Genomic DNA, 21,280 nt, shown 5'->3' with positions numbered 1-21,280 from the left:
GAAACAAAACAGCAAGTCAAACCTGTTAAGGATATTGTTGTTGTGTTACCAACCAGCAGAGTGTAGAGCACAGAGAAACATTGCTGAGAGCAATGAATAAGAGATGTGCAAACTGGACTTCCGGTTGGTGACTCGCAGTGAAATGGCGTTGGGTGAGTGACTGCTGCTCCTCAACCCTCCTATTCGCCGTGTTTTGGGGATCCCCTCGGGGGCGCAGTGCCCGGAGAGCCCCGCAGACTAGAGAGCGAGTTCGGCGAGCGTGAAAGTGGAGCGCAACGCTGATTGTGAGGCCAGACAGCTCTGTCAATCCAACACGCACGAGCCAGCCTGTTAATGGCTGGCCTGAAGCCGTGGAAGCCAACAACTAAATAGGAAGCATTGGAGATCAGAGGCTACAGTGCGAGACAGATTTGTGCGATTTAGAGATTTCCCCGCTGTGCTGCAATTGGCCTCTGAAGAAGAGCTGGTGGAGACAGGAGAGAAGTGCTCGGAGAGGGAGCGAGCGGCGATTACTAGGAGAGAGCTGATCGGGAAGATAAAGTGCCTGTCAAGCCGGTGAGGAACTTTTTAAAAAAAAAAAACTGAGGTGGTGAAAATACGCGCACAGGGTGAAGATCGGAGAAAGGAATAAGGAATTCAAGGAATATTGCTTGCTTTTTTCTCTGGGAAATAGACCTTTAGAACGATCGGAGGCTGCGGTTTGGAGTTTGTGGATTGCGGTTTGAGTTTTGTGGATTGTGTTTGCTCCACCTAGAGACCGGAAGCACAGCCATTGTAGAGACTCGCCTGAAGAACTATTGGAAGTGCTGACTCACTGACAGTCCAGAATTAAGAGTTACTACTGAGCCCAGGCTGTGAAAATCTGCTTTTGTGGAAGGAAAAAGAAAAAAAAAATTTATATGCACAGTTAACTTTTATATTTTTATATTTATATTAACGTGATTAACTTATAGTATATTATTACATTATTTAGCAACGATATTTCTGATATTTTTACATAGATATTGATCTCTTATAAATAATATATTAACTGTTTATGCATGCTTTTGATTATCTTTTTAGGAATCAATTAATCAATTAATTAAGAAACTAATTTTCTACCTCATCTAAATATTTTCTTCGGTGAATCTTTATAGTGATTATCAAATTATATTGATTCTATTATTTCTATTGTATTTATCTAAGCTATTAATTGATTCAGGCTAAAGTTAAGTAAAACTTCTCAGATATAATATTTATATCTATAATATCTATAATATTTATATTATCTATAATATTTAAAGGTATAGGACTAGACTGCCAAAAGTGATTGTTGTTTGTTGGAAACGTTGAATTATCTTAGTATATTAACTTAGAAATTAAGCATCAACAAAAGAGTTTACTGGGAAATAATTAAGGAGGTTAACAAGGGGTTAAGATAGGGCCCCTGAGCAAAAAGTGGCGAATGCCACTGGATGATTATTTGGAGAAAGATAGAGAATATAATAAGAGACCAAAAATCGCTTTTGAAAGAAATGGCAAGCCTGACATCAACAATTGCAAAAACCGGTAAAAAAGTGCCATCCATTCCCACGTTAGCAATGTCATCCCCAGCCACCCAGAAATCAGTAGGTCTCCAGAAAACAGATAAACCCCCTGTAACCCCAACGCTGCAAACGGTACAATCGTCTCTGCTATCAATACAAGAAACCATGTGTCAGCCTCAGCTTTGCCTGCTTCAGCTGCCATAAAAAACGGGGGGGGGGGAGGGATTAGTTATGGAGCAAAGGGTGGGAAGATGCAGGAGGTGTTTTTTTTTCCTTGTAGGATGTGTCCTCATAAGAAACGAAAGTAGATCTTCAAAGGGGATGGCTGACCAACTGCCCTACATTCCTGATGAATGACGCTGCCAGACGTGTTGCCACCTGACCTTTGGAAGACCTTTGGATTGGCTGATGATTTATGAACACGAGGGGGGGGGAGAAGCTTAGTAGATGCATTTCGCGCGTTTTGCTCACTTCCAGCTTTACCTGGGTTGCTATCATTTCATATTCAGTAAAAGTATTAAATTCTTCAAAATGCTTGAGTTTGGGGTTTTCTTTCCTGGATACTGAAGGAAGCATACCTGACATTAAGCTGGAAGTCACAACCAGTCATCCCGGACCAAAACCGAGGGGACTGAAAATCCAAAATATGTCAGATCGAGGGAGTGATGGAGAAGAGAAGATGGGGGCAGCGAGTTCAACTGCCCTCCAGTTGGAAAAGGAGACTGCAGAATGGTTGGAAAAACTCCGTTTGGAGCCGGAGGAAGCTAGATGGTCGAAAGGAGTGGGGAGACTGCTGGACTGGGGAGAGGACCCCCGGGGAGTGACAACTTCCAGACCCCGAAAAAGGGAGGCAGTGTGGATGCAAGAGCAAAAAGAATGTCTCATGATAGACCAAGCCTTGCAGCTTATCCGTGATGTAGAAGAAAGCAGGAGAAACCGTGAGTCTTTTGGAATTCCTGTGGAGAAGGGGGGAGCAAGCCCCAGGGGGGAGCCAGAAGAAACAGCCTGCGGGGGAGAGGAAGAGTTTGAGGAGGGAACATCCCAAGCTTCGGCAGCTCGAGGGAGAGATGCAGCCGGCCAGAGAACCCCAGCCTTGCAGGCCCCCGCCCCGCAGACGTAAAAAGCCAAAAATCCCCCCCTTCCTGGGAAGTTTGATGGGAATCCTAAAGCCTTGGGATTTTTCCTGACCCAAGTGTGGAACCACATGCAGGACTGGGGGGAGGACTACGAAACAGAGGCGGCTAAAGTCAGAAGCGTCGCGAATGCCCTAGAGGGAGTAGCTGCTGAGTGGATGGTGGTTCTCCACAATAACAACTCCCCCTTGCTGAGAAATTACAACCAGTTCATGAGGGCCCTTAGGAGGCGTTTTGAAGACCATTTAGCTGAACAAAAGGCGAGACTCAGAATGAAGAGCATTCAGCAGGGCCGGAGGCCAGTGGCAGAGTATATCCAAGAATTTCGTGAACTGGCACCCTATATGACAGGCTGGTCAGAAATGGCTCTTTTGGAGAGTTTCAAGGATGGATTGAATGAAGAGATATATCGAGACTGCAGGAGCATGGGGGTCCCCGATGATTTGGATAGATGGTACATAGTAGCTGAGGATGTGGAGATCGAGCTGAAACGGAGCGAACTCCAAGGAAGGCGGATGGGGGACCAGTCATCCTCTTTCTACCGTAAGGGGGCACCCAAGATGACTGGCGGAAAGACCGAATCCAAACCCAAGTCAAAGCCTTTCACCTGTTTCAAATGTGGGAAGGAGGGTCACCAGGCGGCCGAATGTTTCTCCAAGCCACCGCCAAAAGCTACCGGGGCCGGCCAAAAGAAAGGCGACAAAATACCCGCAAAAACCCGTGGCACCGCCCTGAAGGGAGAAGTCGTTGAGTTCACTCCCCGGAACCAGAGTGAGTTGGGAACTCCGACCAACGATGACGACAGCGAGACGGACTCCGACTCCGACACCGACGAACGGGTGAGTCACACGGAAGAACCCTTACTCATCCCTGTAGAAATAAGGGTGCCCTCCACAGGGACTCACGCGCAATTGTTAGCCCTGTTGGACTCGGGGTGCACTAGGTGCATAATTAGCCCCAAAGTAGTGGAGGAAATGGGACTGAGACTAAAAACTTTAAAAAGACCCATTGCATTTTGTCAATTAGACGGGTCGATTGCAGGAGGGGGCCCAGCTAGTTTTATGACCGAACCCCTTGAACTGCAGTTGGGGAATCATGTAGAGAATCTCAGATTTATTGTAGCCCCTGGCATGGAAAGACCCCTCATTCTAGGACTGCCCTGGCTTCGCAAATGGAATCTACGAGTAAATTGGAAGACGGGGGTCCTGCGCATCCGCACGGCAGAACCAACTCCAGAAAAGGAAGGCCCCCCCTAAGGGACGACATAAGACCAGAAAGGGTGGCAGTAGCTATTAACTATATTGAGGGAGAAGAAAAAATTCCAAAGGAATATTGGGACCTCAAGGAAGTGTTTAGCGAAAAAGCATCAGATGCCCTGCCCCCCCACAGGGCCACTGACTGCACCATTGAAATACTCCCTGGAGTGAAGCTTCCCAAACCAAAAATTTACCCCATGACACCTCGAGAATTGGGGGAATTGCGGAATTTTATCGATAAAAACTTAGAACGGGGATTCATCGAACGAGCCAAACCCAAGGTGGCGGCGCCAGTAATGTTCCGTGAAAAGAAAGATGGATCCTTCTGTTTAGTAGTTGATTATAGAAACATGAACGCCATTTGCGTAGAAAATGTCTATCCCCTCCCACTCATGAAGGACATGTTAGCCCATTTAGGGAAGGGGAAAATTTTTACCAAACTTGATTTAAGAGAGGCATATTACCGAGTGAGAATAAAAGAGGGAGATGAATAGAAGACAGCATTTAATTGCCCACTGGGATGTTTCCAGTTTAGAGTACTCCCTTTTGGACTACAGGGAGCCCCGGCTGTATTCATGCAGTTGATCAACGAAGTGTTGCATGAGCACCTGTATAAGGGGGTGTTGGTCTATTTGGACGACATTCTAATTTATTCTGACAACATGGCCGACCATGTAAGACTGGTTCGAGCGGTCTTGAATGAACTCAGAGCAGCTGAACTCTATGCCAAACTTTCTAAATGTGAATTTCACCAAGACAAAATCGACTATCTTGGATATCGTATATCGCATGAGGGAATAGAGATGGACCCGGAAAAGGTCCGGGCAGTGATGGAATGGGCCGCACCACGCACCCGTAAACAGTTACAGAGTTTCTTAGGGTTTGCTAATTTTTATAGACAATTTATCCCCTCTTTCGCGAAAATCGCACTGCCAATTACAGACTTGCTAAAAACCAAAGGGGAAGTAAAACCCAAACCCTCGAAACCACTAGAATGGACTATGGACTGTCAAGCTGCTTTCGAAAAACTGAAACGACTGCAGCTGAACCTGTGCTCAAACACCCCAACATGGAACAACCTTTTGTAGTACAAGCTGATGCTAGCGACGTCGCTGTAGGAGCAATACTCTTGCAAAAGAATGAGAACGGGATATTACAACCCTGTGCTTACACGTCCCGTAAACTATCAGACACGGAAAGGAGATGGGCCATATGGGAGAAAGAAGCGTTTGCAGTTAGATGGGCGCTGTTAACATGGAGACAATTTTTAGAAGGGGCGAAACACCCTTTCGAGGTGTGGACTGATCATAAGAATCTAGAAGCATTAAAAACACCACGCAAACTCTCACCAAAACAGGCGCGCTGGGCCCAACACTTCAAGCGTTTCAATTTCACTTTAGGTTACCTTCCTGGTGGAAAAAATTTCATGGCAGATGCACTTTCCAGATTGCCACAGTACAACAGCATAAAGAAGGAAGTGGTTCAACCAATGATCCCCTTGACACAATTGGCAACACCTGTCACTACCAAAGCGCAGAGTAAAACCGAACCAGAACTCTCGGGGGATTTGCTCGAAAAATTACGAGAAGCACTAAAAACTGACGAGTGGTTTAAGGCCCACTCGAATGAATGCACACTTCGCGACGGACTAGCTTGGGTTGGATCGAAATTGTATGTTCCAGCCACATTAAGAACAACCGTATTGAAATATGCTCATGATGCCAAGGCCGCAGGACACTTTGCGTTTGTCAAGACTCTACATCTTGTTAAGAGACAATTTTGGTGGCCGGCACTTAAAAAGGACATAGAGACATATGTGGCTAGCTGTCCAGTATGTGCCTCAGCCAAAAGACCTCCAGGAAAATCCCCTGGATTACTGCAAAGTGTGGCTAGACCGAATGCCCCATGGAAAGAAATATCTATGGACTTCATTGTGGACTTACCAGAGAGTGAGGGCTGCACTGTCATTTGGGTAGTAACTGATCTGTTTTCCAAACAAGTACATTTCATCCCTTGCTCAAAGATCCCTTCAGCAAGAACTCTTGCAAAACTGTTTATTCGACAGATTTACCGACTACATGGATCTCCAAAAAGAATAATTTCTGACAGGGGTGTACAATTTACTTCCAGTTTCTGGAAAGAGTTTTTAAAGTTAATAGGCTCCGCCCAGGGGCTAAGCTCCAGTCACCACCCCCAGACAAATGGAGCCTGTGAAAGAACCAATGGCGTGCTAGAACAATACCTGAGGTGTTACGTAAATTACCAACAAGACAATTGGGTAGACTTGTTGCCATTTGCAGAAGTGGCATATAATAATTCCGTACACAGTAGCACCGGATTCACTCCTTTTAAGGTCGCGTCAGGCCAGGATTTCGTACCCATTCCCGAGCTACCACAAGATGATCCTCAGAATCCCTCCTTGATGGATTGGATTGAGCAATTAAAGAGCACATGGGCAGTGACTCGGAAAGCATTAGATGAGGCACACCAGGCCCATAAAGCGCAAGCTGATAAGAAAAGGTCCCCAGCTCACAATTATAAAGTGGGTGATAAAGTCTATTTATCTACTAAATACTTACAGACTACCCAGAAGTCCAAAAAGCTAGGGCCTAAGTATGTGGGACCATTTCGTGTGATTAGATTGATTAATCCAGTAACAGTTGAATTGGAATTGCCAAAACCCTTGAGACGAATACATCCTGTATTTCATGTTAGTTTATTGAAACCTGAACACTCATCTCCCCTAAGGGCTGATCAAAGCACCCCTCCAATTCCCATTCTCATAGAGGGGGAGCAACATTTTGAAGTTAAGGAAATCTTGGACTCTAGAAAACACCATGGTAAAGTCCAATATCTGATTGCCTGGAAACATTTTCCTTTATCTCAGGCTGAATGGGTGAATAAACGAGATGTCCGAGCTCCCAAGAAAGTACAACAATTCTATACCAAATACCCAGATAAACCATAATTATTGTATATATTCTGTTTCTCTCTCTTTTCTTTCCTTTTATTTAGGACTAACGTCTCTTCTGCAAGGGGGGCCGAATGTCAGCCTCAGCTTTGCCTGCTTCAGCTGCCATAAGAAACGGGGGGAGGGATTAGTTATGGAGCAAAGGGTGGGAAGATGCAGGAGGTGTTTTTTTTTCCTTGTAGGATGTGTCCTCATAAGAAACGAAAGTAGATCTTCAAAGGGGACGGCTGACCAACTGCCCTACATTCCTGATGAATGACGCTGCCAGACGTGTTGCCACCTGACCTTTGGAAGACCTTTGGATTGGCTGATGATTTATGAACACGAGGGGGGGGAGAAGCTTAGTAGATGCATTTCGCACGTTTTGCTCACTTCCAGCTTTACCTGGGTTGCTATCATTTCATATTCAGTAAAAGTACTAAATTCTTCAAAATGCTTGAGTTTGGGGTTTTCTTTCCTGGATACTGAAGGAAGCATACCTGACACCATGCTTGCAATGCAAGAGAAACTTCTGAACAGTAATTCTGAATTAAAACTAGATATACATGCACTAGACTCCAAAATGAATGAGATTCAAATCTCCATTGCCAGTAATGAAAATAGAATCCAAAAAGCAGAACAAAGGATTGAAAAAAACGAGAAGAAACTGGACATAGTTGATCAAATTCTGTTGGCGCAGAATAAAGAAACAGAAGACGCCCTGATACAACTCGAGATGGATAAGGCCTCGTTTTACCTTCGATTCCAAAACATATTGGAAGACAAAGAAGAGGACCTAGGAGACAAGATGGCCGAGTTGATCGCAGAGACCCTTCAACAAGACAAGCAGGAAATAATTCGAGAGATTGACGAGGTGTACAGAGTTCAAACAAATTACGTGAGAAGAAATAGGCTCCCTAGAGAGGTTCATGTTAGGTTCGCTAGAAAAAAAGTGAGAGACATTCTGTATAATATAGCCCGGGAGGAAAAAAATATCTATGGGGGAAAAGAAGTGAATATCTTAAAACAAATCCCAAGGAGAGTGAGGGAAAGGAGAAAAAACTACAGATTTCTGACAAATCAACTAAACAGGAGAAGCATAATATTTAGGTGGCTCTTGACAGAAGGAATGTTAATATCATGGCAAGGGAGGAAAATTAAAATTGACTGTTTAAGTGCTGCCCAAGACTTCCTAGATCAATTAAGGGGAGGAGAAGAGGAACAAACTAGTAAGGAGGAAATCGAAACAGCGAATACGGAAGAAGAAACATCTCAAGAACAAAGCTCAAGGGAAGATATAGAAGAGGAGAAAAAAAAGGAAGACACAGAAGAAAAAGGGAAAAAAACTAGACCAGTAAGAGCAGTAACCTTAAAGGTAAACAAGAACTAGAGACCAGAGACTAACATCAGGAATGAACGATACAAAGATCATATCGTTAAACGTTAATGGCTTAAATGATTATAAAAAGAGGAAGATAATATTGTCGAAACTGGCGAAACAGAATCCCGATATAATTTGTATTCAGGAGGTGCATATAAAAAAAGATGAAGCCAAATATCTAAATTATACTAAATTTGGTAAAGTATTTGCTTCACTAGCTGAGAAAAGAAAAAGGGGGGTTGCTATTTATGTCAAGAAAGGAATAGAAGCAGAATGTAAATATAAGGATGAAAAAGGGAGAATACTAATAGTAGAAATAACGAGAGACAATTCTAAGATGTTATTGGTAGGGGTTTATGCCCCAAACAAAAAACAAGGGAAATTCTATTGGAAATTGCATGAACAGCTGGCAAAATGGGCACATAATGAAATATGCATGCTAGGGGACTTTAATGGAATTGTTGACCCAAATAAAGATTATAAAAGTGATATAATTAAAAAGAATAAAAGATCTCCCTTACCAAAGACCTTTTTTGATTTGGTGGACGAGATAAATCTAATAGACATGTGGTGTACTTTACACCCCCAGGATAGACAATTTACATTTTACTCAATGCCACAGAACTCCTGGTCCAGAATAGATATGGTCTGGGCTACCAGGAAACTGGGCCTAGAAATTAAAAAGGTTGATATGTGCACAAATGCCTGGGCAGACCATAAGTTCCTTGAAGTTAGTTGGCACCATGATACCAAGAGAAAACAACAGAGATGGAGCTTAAGGACCAACCTGCTAAATGATAGAGTTTACACTGAAATTGAATGAAGAAGTTAAGCGTTTTTTTATAGAAAACGGGAACCAAGAGACAGCCAAAGAAATTGTTTGGGATACCATGAAGGCTTATGTGAGAGGGGTAGCCATCTCATATACTGCCTTCAAAAATAAGGAAAAAAGAAAGACCAGGGAAGAGTATACAAAAAAACTATTACAAGCTGAAGACGAACTTCAGCAATGCCCGGGAGATGAGGCGATCAAACAACAGTGGTCGATGGCGAAACACAGATTGAATTTACTGGACCAGGAGGAGATGGCACAAAAAATAAAAAGATCCAAACATTATTGTTTTGAGAACGCTAATAAGTCGGGGAGATGGCTGGCTTATAAATTAAAAAAAGAGAAGGAAAAAAATCAAATATTAGTATTAGAAGACTCTCAGGGTAACCTTCTGATGAAGGAAGAAGATAAATTAGAAAGCATAAGAAAATTCTACGAACGCCTATATAAAAACGAAGAAATTGAGTCAAACAAGGTAGAACAGTATTTGTTGGAAGCCAGCTTACCCCAAATCACGGAAGGAGAAAAGGAAATGTTGAACGAAAAGATCACTTTAGAGGAATTAAAAACTGCCCTCTCTAAAATAAAGAAGAACAAAACCCCAGGCCCAGATGGTCTCCCTGGGGAAATATATCAAAAATTTGATGAAGCCCTGAAACTAGAACTATTAGAAATATTTAATGAGGCCTTAGCAGGTATAACAATACCAGATACCTGGAGGGAAGCGTATCTGACGCTCATACTGAAAGAAGGTGCCGACCCGAAGCAGATAACTAACTATAGACCCATCTCACTGCTGAATGCAGATTACAAACTGTTTATGAACATAATTGCGGAGAGGGTCAAAAAAATTTTAAATCGGTGGATCCACAAAGATCAAAATGGTTTTCTACCAGGGAGACAGATCAGAGATAACTTGAGAATAGTATTGAACACCATAGAATTCTATGAACAACATCCTGAAAAACAGCTGGCCCTAATGTTTGTCGATGCCCAAAAGGCGTTCGACAATTTGAATTGGACTTTTATGATTAATCAAATTGACCTAATGGAATTCGGGATGAATTTTAGGAAGATGATCGAGAACATCTACCACAAACAGAGGGCAAACATATTAGTGAACGGAGACAAAACTCAGGTATTTCAGATCCAAAAACGAGTGAGGCAGGGATGCCCCCTATCTCCCCTTCTTTATATTCTGGCGCTAGAGGTGCTACTTAGAAAGATCAGAGCCAATAAAGAAATTAAAGGATTAAAGATCAGGAAGGAAACATTCAAAATCCAAGCTTTTGCAGACGACGTAGCCCTCATAATAGAAGATCCACTAGAAACCGGTTTAAAATTAATACAGGAAATACAGGATTATGGAGAAGTGGCTGGCCTTAAACTCAATAGGAAAAAAACTAAAATAATAGTGAAAAATATGACAGATCCACAAAAGAAGGAATTGGAAGACTTATTAGGCCTCCAGGCAGTCAAGAAAATAAAATATTTGGGAATATGGATCACTGCGAGATTCTCCTCATTAAAAGAAGATAATTATATCCCCCTACTGCAGAAAATATATCAAGACCTTGAAAGATGGAAAAGGCTAAAATTGTCTCTGATTGGTAAAATAGCAGCGATTAAAATGAACATCTTACCTAAAATTCTGTTCCTATTTCAAAATATTCCGATAACCTTAGATAAAAAATTCTTTTTGGACCTGAACAAACACATTAGAAATTTCCTATGGGAGGGCAAGAAATCGAGGATCTCCTTTAAGATACTGTCGAGTCCTACCGGAGCTCGCCATCGATGGGGGGTGTGGGAGACGAAGGAGTGGAGATAAGCAGCCGCAGCGAACACACAAACAGTTCCTGGATAGCAGCATTCAGGGCGATGATTGATGACGTTGCCGGGCCTCTCCGATTCTGCTGTCCTCGCTGCTCTGGTGCTCGCAGCTGTTACTGTTAAGGGAGTGGGGGGTGCTTGATTGATAATCACCGGATGTATGTTTAAGGGGCTGAGTTTTTGTTAAATAGCGCTGTGGTGTGGTTACACCCAGCGCTGACTTTGAACCAAAACACCGACTTGTACTTTACTTTTGACTGCAAGCTTATCATTGCCAAAGTAAACCCTGATTCTCTGTGCGTTACTGGTGATTATTTCCTATCGCAGTTCTGAACGAACGACAAGCCGAGAGAAAGTCAGCGCTTGGTTCCTTTTTGCAAGAGGTGAGGATTCCCTGTGGCTTTGCAGCAAAGGGGGATATGGCAGAAGGGACGGCCTTGGAAGAGCAGGAGTGTGGTGGAGATGTGGAGGGGGAGGAACCACTGATAGAGGAGGTGAAGGAGAGTGTGGAACAGTTGGCAGTGAAACCAAAAGTCAAGCAACCCAAGAGCGCCCCGCCCCGACTGGAGGAGGAGAGTTTTCCAGGACAACGGGCTCGGACGGGGGATTGGTGGCACAGCTCTGTTCTCCTCGGGCCGCGGATGCCAATGCCCCCTCGCTTGGGAGCGTCTTTCCAGGGCTGGAGGGAAAGACGATGGACTGATGAGGATGAAGGGGATTGGGGGTATCCTGCCTCATCCGGTCCCAGCACCATGGATATGCTACGTGAGCGTTTTGGGGAATCTGGATTTCGTGACGCCCCAACCTGGCAGCCCTGGGTTGCAGGGCTGGAGCCTCCAGGTTCTTCTTGGCAGGATACAGGGGTGACCGCTTCGGAGACCCAATTCCGGCTCACAAGTCCTAAATTGAGGATGGAGCGGACCTCTAGACGATCCATGGACCAACCCCCTCCAGAACAAGACCAAGGTGCCTCGTCGGGAGACCTTGGAGCCGGTCCTGAGCCCCAACCAACGCAATTGGCATGGGGATTACCTGTTGGGGGTCGCGGGGCGACGAGGGACCGACCTAGGCAGGACAGGAGAGCGACTGGAGCAGCGAGGACCCCAGGCCCCATGCCTTGGCCTCCGGGGGACCCGCTGGGGCTGTGGGTCCCCCAGGCCATTTGGGGACCGCCTGCCCTGCAGACTTCCTTTGACGGAAGCCCTGAACGAGTGGCTCTTTTCTTAAGCCAGGTGATAAGCCATATGGACCAATATGGACAGTGGTATCCCTCCCAGTGGGCTATGGTGGTTGCTGTTACGGGGGTCCTGACGGGAGAAGCGGCTGAGTGGGTGGCAGGCCTCCATGCTAAACATGCAAGGGAACTCGTGGACATGGGACGATTTCTGGAGGCTCTTCGTGCCAGATTTGAAGACGAAACAAGCACCCAGGTTGCAGAGGGGGATTTGTTTGCGCTTAAGCAACGGGGCGTACCAGCAAAGGAATATGTACAGGAGTTCCGAAAGATTGCAGCTCGGTTGGTGGGGTGGCCAGAACGTCTTCTGGTGCACCAATTCCATAAAGGACTAGACCGTGATTTACGGCAAGCCTGCGTGTACCGGGGCTTGCCCCCCAAGTTGAGTGTGTGGTACAAGGCAGCCATCGAATTGGACGTCGGTCTCCGAGAATTCCGTATACGGGGTGAAGGGGTTGCAAGTCAAGGAAAACGACCAGCAGAACGCACACAAACACCCAAGGAGACTAAACCGAATGCTGGCTCCGGCTTGGGGGAAAGGATCCAGCGGCCTGCGTTTCGTTGCTTCAGATGTAATCGCCTTGGTCATCGAGCAGCCGACTGTCCTCATCCCATGCCCCGCAACTCGGACCAAACCCCCCCTCCTAGAGCTGTGTTGAGAGGCAGAGGCCGACCAACATCTGAACGGTCCCAAATGACTCGAACATCCTGTACGGAGAGGGATCCCCTGGCTACAGATACTAAGAAAGTGGTGGCGGAAAAATTCCCGATTGTGGCTGGGGATAGTGATGACGACGATGAGGACCCACACGACCCGATGGTGAGCGACCCCATCCGACCTTTTGTGGTACCAGTCGTACTCCGAAACCCACGGGCAACCACTGGACACCGATATGAGGCATTGATTGATTCAGGGTGTACTCGTTGTTTAATTCGTAGGGCAATAGTTGACGAACTTGGGCTGCGGGTTGTGCGGTTCATTACCTTTGAACAAATGGATGGTTCATTGCTGGGAGGGGCACCAGTGACTCATATAACAGAAAAGGTGCACCTCGATATTGGGGAGCACACCGAAACTATTCGGTTTATTATAGTGGAGAAAATGTTAGAACCAGTGATTTTAGGATTAGCATGGTTGGACAAGTGGGCTCCTACGATATGGTGGGAAGGGGGTTTTCGCAAACTTCGATTACCATTGGGACCTCCCCCTACCAAGGAGGAAAAGGAGCCAGCAGGGGGAATAGAAGCAGAGAGCCCACCAGCAGATACGACGTATCCTAATGTGTATAGGGATCTCGCCAGAGTCTTTAGTGAGGAGGAATGTGAGACCCTGCCCCCTCACCGGCCTACGGATTGCAGTATTGAGTTAATACCCGGGGCGAAGCTACCCAAGCCCCGGATGTATTCAATGACACAACCCGAACTAAAAGAATTACGAAAATATATAGACAAGAACTTGGCCCGGGGTTTTATCACACCTAGTCGATCAAAGATGGCTGCCCCTGTCCTGTTTCGTGGGAAAAAAGATGGGGGTTTACGCTTATGCGTTGACTTCAGAGGTCTCAATGCAGTGTGTGTGGAGCCCCTCTATCCACTTCCCTTAATGAAGGACCTGTTAGCTGCCCTAGCCACCGGTCGTATCTTTACGAAACTCGACCTACGCGAAGCATATTATAGGATACGAATCAAACCAGGGGATGAGTGGAAAACAACATTCAATTGTCCCTTGGGAAGCTATCAGTTCCAGGTCATGCCGTTCGGACTACAGGGCACCCCTGCGGTGTTCATGCAGTTCATCAATGAAGTGCTGCATGAACATCTGTACAGGGGTGTCCTTGTATATTTGGATGACATCTTAATTTACACGCAAACTGAAGAGGAACATATATCTCTGGTCCGACAGGTCTTAGACAAATTATTAGCTGCTAGGCTGTACGTGAAACTATCCAAATGTGAGTTTCATAAAAAGAGGATAGATTATCTAGGCTATAGAATATCAGAGAACGGGGTAGAGATGGATCCCAGAAAAGTCCAGGCAGTGCTTGAATGGCAGGCCCCTAGAACCAGAAAGCAATTACAGAGCTTTCTAGGCTTTGCAAACTTCTATCGGCAGTTCATTCCCAGATTTGCTGAAATAGCCCTACCACTAACGGATCTGTTATGGACCAAACCGGCCACGGCTAAACCAAAGCCGGGACAAGCATTGACATGGTCGTCAGCGTGTCAAATGGCTTTCGAGCAGTTAAAAACACTCTTTGCTCAAGAACCAGTACTCAAGCATCCAGACCCAACGCAGGCATTCGTAGTCCAGGCAGATGCTAGCGACGTGGCTGTAGGAGCAGTACTCCTACAAAGAACACAGCAGGGAGGGTTACAACCTTGTGCCTATATGTCTAAAAAGTTAACCACGACAGAGTGGGCATGGGCGATCTGGGAAAAAGAGGCATTCGCGGTCCGTTGGCCGTTGATGACATGGCGACATCTCTTGGAGGGGGCGTCTCATCCTTTTGAGGTATGGACGGACCATAAAAACTTAGAAGCCTTACAAACGCCCAGGCGACTATCTCCCAAACAGATAAGGTGGGCACAATATTTCCAGCGTTTCTCTTTCCGTTTGCGGTATGTTCCTGCTGGGAAAAACTTCCTGGCTGATGCGCTGTCCCGGATGCCACAGTATAATAGCAAGCGAGAGGAAGTGATAGAACCTCTAATTGCACCTTCCCAAACCCTATTAAGACTTACAGAAGTAGATGGTCACTTACATACCGAGTTTAAAACAGCTTTACAACAGGATCAATGGGTAATCCAAAGCCCCTCTATGGTTAGCTATAATGATGGAATAGCGTGGAGGGAGAATAGAATATATGTTCCAGAATGTTTACGGAACGTAGTGTTATGCAGGTGCCATGATGCCAAATCAGCAGGCCATTTTGGGTACTTAAAAACTCTACACCTTGTGAGGAGGCAATTCTGGTGGCCACAAATGCGTAAAGACATAGAAACATACGTAAAAGGTTGCACAACCTGTGCAACCGCCAAACCCTGGTCTGGACGACCGTTAGGACTATTACAGACAGTCGCGAATCCTAGCAGGCCTTGGGAAGAGATCGCTATGGATTTCATAGTCGATCTCCCCCCTAGCCATGGCCACACTGTAATTTGGACGGTGGTAGATCTGTTTTCGAAAGAGGCCCACTTTGTGCCATGTAAAAGCATACCATCCGCGCGACAATTAACCGAACTCTTTTTGCAACATATCTATCGTCTCCATGGAGCACCTAAGAGGATTATATCCGACCGCGGTGTTCAATTCACCTCTAAGTTTTGGAGACGATTTGTCCATTTAATTGGGTCCTCTCAAGGATTAAGTTCAGCATTCCACCCGAGCACTAACGGGGCGGCTGAACGGGCCAATGCCATGGTCGAAAGATATATCAGATGCTACGTTTCTTACCTGCAGACGAATTGGTCAGGACTCCTGCCTTTCGCCAAAGTGGCATATAACAACATACCCCACCGCAGTACTGGGTTCTCCCCTTTCCAAGTAATATATGGCCGAGAGTTTTCAGCCATTCCAGAGTTAGATCCCCCTATGACAGACGCTGACACGCCACGCGGTTGGGCCGATAAAATTAGTCATGTATGGCCAAGTGTAAAAACAGCATTACAAAAGGCAGCAGACGAGTACAAAAAATATGCAGACAAGAAAAGAGCTGATCCAAAACCATTCCGGATAGGAGACAAAGTATACTTATCTACGAAATACCTTAAACTCCGACTGCCCAGTAAAAAATTAGGACCTAAATATATAGGACCATTTCCCATAACACAAGTTATGGGCCTTGGGCCTTGGTACAAGAGCCTTGGTACTACAGTGGTTTAAAGCACCCTGTTATTAACACAGCTGCCTGCAATTTACTGCTGGTTCGAATCTCTCCAAGGCTCAAGGTTGACTCAGCCTTCCATCCTTTCTAAGGTAGGTAAAATGAGGACCCAGTTTGTGGGGGCAATAAGCTGACTTTGTATAAATATACAAAAGTATGAAGGCTATTGCTTAACGCACTGTAAGCCGCCCTGAGTCTCCGGAGAAGGGCGGCATATAAATCAAATTTAAAAAAAAAAAAAAAAGTCATCAATCCCGTAACCGTAGCTCTTAAACTTCCCCCTCTGTTCAGTAGGATACATCCCGTATTCCATAGCAGTTTGGTGAAACCGGTGACGATAGAAAGGCCAGGTACCTCGACTACTCCACCGGGTCCCGTGCATACCAACCAATATGAGATAGACCGAATATTGGACTCCAGGGTTCGTAGGGGGATGTTACAATATCTTGTGCGGTGGAAAGGATACCCTGTAACACAGGCCTCGTGGGTGGCAGCACCCGATGTTCACGCTGCCCGATTGATACAACGGTTCCATCGGAAATACCCAGACAAACCTAATGCAGGATCGTAACAGTGACTAACATTTGTATGCTTTCTATTTATAGGTGAGCTCCTGGTAGGGGGGGCCGCCTGTCGAGTCCTCGAGTCCTACCGGAGCTCGCCATCGATGGGGGGTGTGGGAGACGAAGGAGTGGAGATAAGCAGCCGCAGCGAACACACAAACAGTTCCTGGATAGCGGCGTTCATGGCGATGATTGATGACGTTGCCGGGCTCTCCGATTCTGCTGTCCTCGCTGCTCTGGTGCTCACAGCTGTTACTGTTAAGGGAGTGGGGGGTGCTTGATTGATAATCACCGGATGTATGTTTAAGGGGCTGAGTTTTTGTTAAATAGCGCTGTGGTGTGGTTACACCCAGCGCTGACTTTGAACCAAAACACCGACTTGTACTTTACTTTTGACTGCAAGCTTATCATTGCCAAAGTAAACCCTGATTCTCTGTGCGTTACTGGTGATTATTTCCTATCGCAGTTCTGAACGAACGACAAGCCGAGAGATACTCCAAGGGAAAAGAAATTTGGGAGGATTCGGGCTCCCTGATTGGGAAATATATCAAAAGGCGGCGAAAATAATTTGGATCAAGGAGTGGATCCAGTTACGAAATAGGAGAATCCTGACATTAGAAGGACATGACCTATTAGAAGGATGGCATGCCCACCTGTGGGATACAAAGAACAAGAAGAAATCCTACTTTCATAAACGCAAACTGGTTTATCAAAAGTTTACTTTATAGTGGAAAAACAATCTCATAGTCTTTAAATCAATCCAAGTCTTTGCCAGTTAAATCAGACCAGTGATACAAAATCTTCTTACCACACAAACAGTAGTTGGTTAGAATAACAAACTCACTCTGGTTCACAAACCACGATGGTAGCAGATCCATCAAACGATGATAGCACAATGGATAGCAACTCCACACACTATGGTAGCTTATCATCAACTGAATACGTTACAGTACCTTTCTTTTTTTTTTTATTGCAAAAGTTTTACAATTACATTTTCACCCCACTTTTTCCCCCCCAACCCACCTCACCACCCCCACCCTAACCCCCCCAAACCCCCCCTAACCCTCCCCCCCTGACTTCCACAGAATATAATCCCATCAAAATCCCCCCCTTTTTTTTTTATAAAAAGTTGAGCCCCTCAAACCCCCTATAATTTTTTCCCTCTTCATAATTCATACATACATTTCTATTTCTATATAACTTTCAATGAAAAACAATTTGATACTTCCTAACTTGGTATTTTTTTTGCACATAGTCTATCCATTTTTTCCATTCCCATTCATAAGTCTCTTGTGAGCGATCTTTTAGGTATGCTGAAATCTTCGCCATCTCCGCAAAACTGGCCATCTTGAGAGTCCATTCTTCAATAGTGGGTAAAGCTGCATTTTTCCAATATTTACCTATCAATAATCTCGCTGCTGTTATCATGTACAATATCAACTTAGTTTCGTCCAGTGTAAAACCCTTAACTATACCCAATAAAAACAGTTGTGGAGAAAATTGAATTTTTTTCTTCAAAACATTCTGCATAACCCACCATATTTTTATCCAAAAAGCCTTGACTTTCTTACAATTCCACCAAACATGATAATATGTAGCATCTAAACTGTCACATCTCCAACATTTTGGCTGAACATTAGGATACATATAGGATAATTTCTTGGGATCTAAATGCCATCTGTAAAACATTTTATAAAAATTTTCCCTCAAGTTCTGCGATTGTGTAAATTTAACATTCTGAACCCATATTTTCTCCCATGTTTCCAACATTACTGGTTCTGCAAAATTCTGTGCCCATTTAATCATACAATCTTTAACCAGTTCAGTTTCTGAATCCCTTTCTAACAAAACATTATATAACCTTTTAATATGCATTGGACCTTTCTCTTTTATATGTCTAACCAATTCTTCCTCATGCAACATAATACCAGTTTTTTGGTCCTCTTTCCATCTCTGTTGAAGTTGATTATATTGTAACCAGGTTAAGTTAATCCCTTCGTCCAACAGTGTCTCTAATGTCTTTAGTTGCCATCTGCCCGCATCTGTAAAAAGAACTTCTTTATATAAAAACCCCCCGAGTGACATTATATTTGTATTCCACATGATATGACCAAGATCCAACCATAACGGTATTTTGTAATCCCATTTAAATCGGTGCTTCTTCCAAACTCTCATCAACGAGTCTCTAAGTATATGGCTTTTGAAAACTTTATCCACTTTGTTTTCATAAAATAAGTAAGCATGCCAACCAAGATCCAAATCGAAGCTTTCTATGTTCAATATTCCAGTCTTTTTCCTTCCAAACCAATCGCTTGCTTGAGTCAAAGCTGCTGCTTCATAATATATCTGTAGGTTTGGAAGTTTAAGGCCTCCCCTCTCTGGGGCATCTTGCATAATTTTTAATTTCACTCTCGGTTTTTTCTCATTCCAAACAAACTTGTTCACTCCACTTTGCCATTCTTTCAGTTGTTTATCACTTTTAAGCACCGGAATCATTTGAAACAAAAAAAGAAATCTTGGCAAAATGTTCATCTTAACTGCTGCTATTCTTCCAAGTAGCGAAAGCTGTAACTTTTTCCAAGTCTCCATATCTTTTCGAACATCTCGCCATAGCACTTCATAATTGTTTTGAAATAATTTCATATTTGATTCTGCCACCTGAATTCCTAGATATTTAACCTTTGGTACAATCTCAAAACCTGCCATCCTTTCAAGTTCATATTTTCGATCTTGTGTCATATTTTTAACTATCATCTTAGTTTTTTTCTGGTTCAGTCTAAATCCTGATACTATACCATAATCTTTTATAATGTCTTTCATCTGGATTATTGATTCCATCGGCTGTGAAAGGGTAACAACCAGATCATCTGCAAATGCCCTTAGTCTATAATCCTCTTGCCTTATCACTATGCCTTTCAAATTGTTCGAATCCCGTATTATGTTCAACAAGACTTCTAGTGTTAAAATAAATAACAGAGGGGATAACGGACAACCTTGTCTTGTTCCTTTCTCAATTTTAAAATCTGTTGTCAAACTTCCATTAATAATAATCTGTGCCTTTTGCGCTTGATAAATTGCTGATACCGCTTGTATAAATTGATCCCCAAAGTCCATCTGTTTCAAAGTCTTTAGTAGAAAATTCCAATCCACTCTATCAAAGGCCTTCTCCGCATCCAAAAAAACCAGCACTGCAGGGATCTGTTTATTCTTCTCAAGATATTCCAATAAATCTATAACTTGCCTTACATTGTCCTTCATATATCTGCCCTCTATAAATCCCGCTTGATCATCATGAATCACCTTTTGAATTACTGGCATCAACCTGTTGGCTAGTACTTTTGCATAAATTTTATAATCATTATTCAAAAGAGATATTGGTCTATAATTCTCCGGTTTTTTTGGACCTGCTTGCTCTTTTGGTATCAAAGAAATATAAGCTGTTTTCCATGATGGGGGTATTTTACCCCCTTGTTGTATATTGCAGAATAAGTCTCTAAGTTGTTCCACCATTTCTGCTTGCAAAGTTTTATAGTACACTGCTGTAAGACCATCTGTTCCCGGAGCTTTGGCAGTTTTCAGTTGTTTAATTGCTGCAATTATTTCCTCCACTGTTATAGGGTGATTCATTCTTTCCTTTTGTTGATTAGTAACTTTTGTAACTCTTTTATTTTCTAGATATTTTTCTATAAGTCCATTCTGTATATCATCTTTAGCATATAGTTTGGTATAATAATCTACAAAAGCTTCTTTAATTAATTTTTGTTGAAAAATTTCTTTCCCTCCAATATCAATACAGTCGATAGTCCGCATACTCTGTTTCTTCCTTAATGTGTAAGCCAGCCATCTGCCCGGTTTGTTGGCATTACAGAATGTATTGTGCTTTGCATATTGTAAGTTTGTTGCAACTTGATCCGCCATAAGCATTTGGAATTGGTCTTTCAAAAGTTTTATTGCTCCACGTATTCTTTCATCTGCTGGATTTTTGATAAGTAACTGTTCTTTTTTCTTTATTTCTGCTTCAATTTCTGATCTTTTCTTTTGTCTATTCAGTTTATGTTTAGAATTCATATGAATGAGTACCCCTCTCATATACGCTTTGCTTGCATCCCAGACAATTTCAATAGGGGTACCCTTGTTCAAGTTAATTTCAAAAAATTCTTTCATCTGCTTCTTAAGTTCTATTATATTTTTTTTCATATCTAAATAAATTTTCATTTAATCTCCATGATCTTCTCTCAATTTTTCCAATCTCAATTTCTATCCATACTGGGCTGTGATCAGATAAGATTCTTGGAAAGATTTTAGTCCTTCTTGTTTTAACAAGTAGATCATTTGATAATAAAATAAAGTCAATCCTTGAAAAGGATCTGTGTCTGTCAGAAAAAAAAGTATATTCCAAGTCTTTTGAATTGTATATTCTCCAAACATCTTTTAATTCCAAATCTTCTTTCATGTCAAAAAAAGTTTGTGGTAGTCTAATCCTAGACTTCGCCAGACTTTTTTTATCTAATTTAGAATCAATTATTCCATTCCAGTCTCCCATAATCAAAATAGATCTATAATCCCACTGCAATATTTTAGTATGCAAAATTTTATAAAAATGATCCTGTTGTTGGTTAGGAGCGTAAATTCCAATCACAAGAATTTGACCAAGTACAGTATGCAATTCAATTGCTACAAACCTACCA

This window comes from Pituophis catenifer, unplaced genomic scaffold, assembly GCF_029215685.1.
Source record: "Pituophis catenifer annectens isolate HBS135680 unplaced genomic scaffold, rPitCat1.0.hap2 SCAF_5, whole genome shotgun sequence".
Taxonomy (NCBI): Eukaryota; Metazoa; Chordata; class Lepidosauria; order Squamata; family Colubridae; genus Pituophis; species Pituophis catenifer.
Note: the sequence above shows the minus strand (reverse complement) of the source record.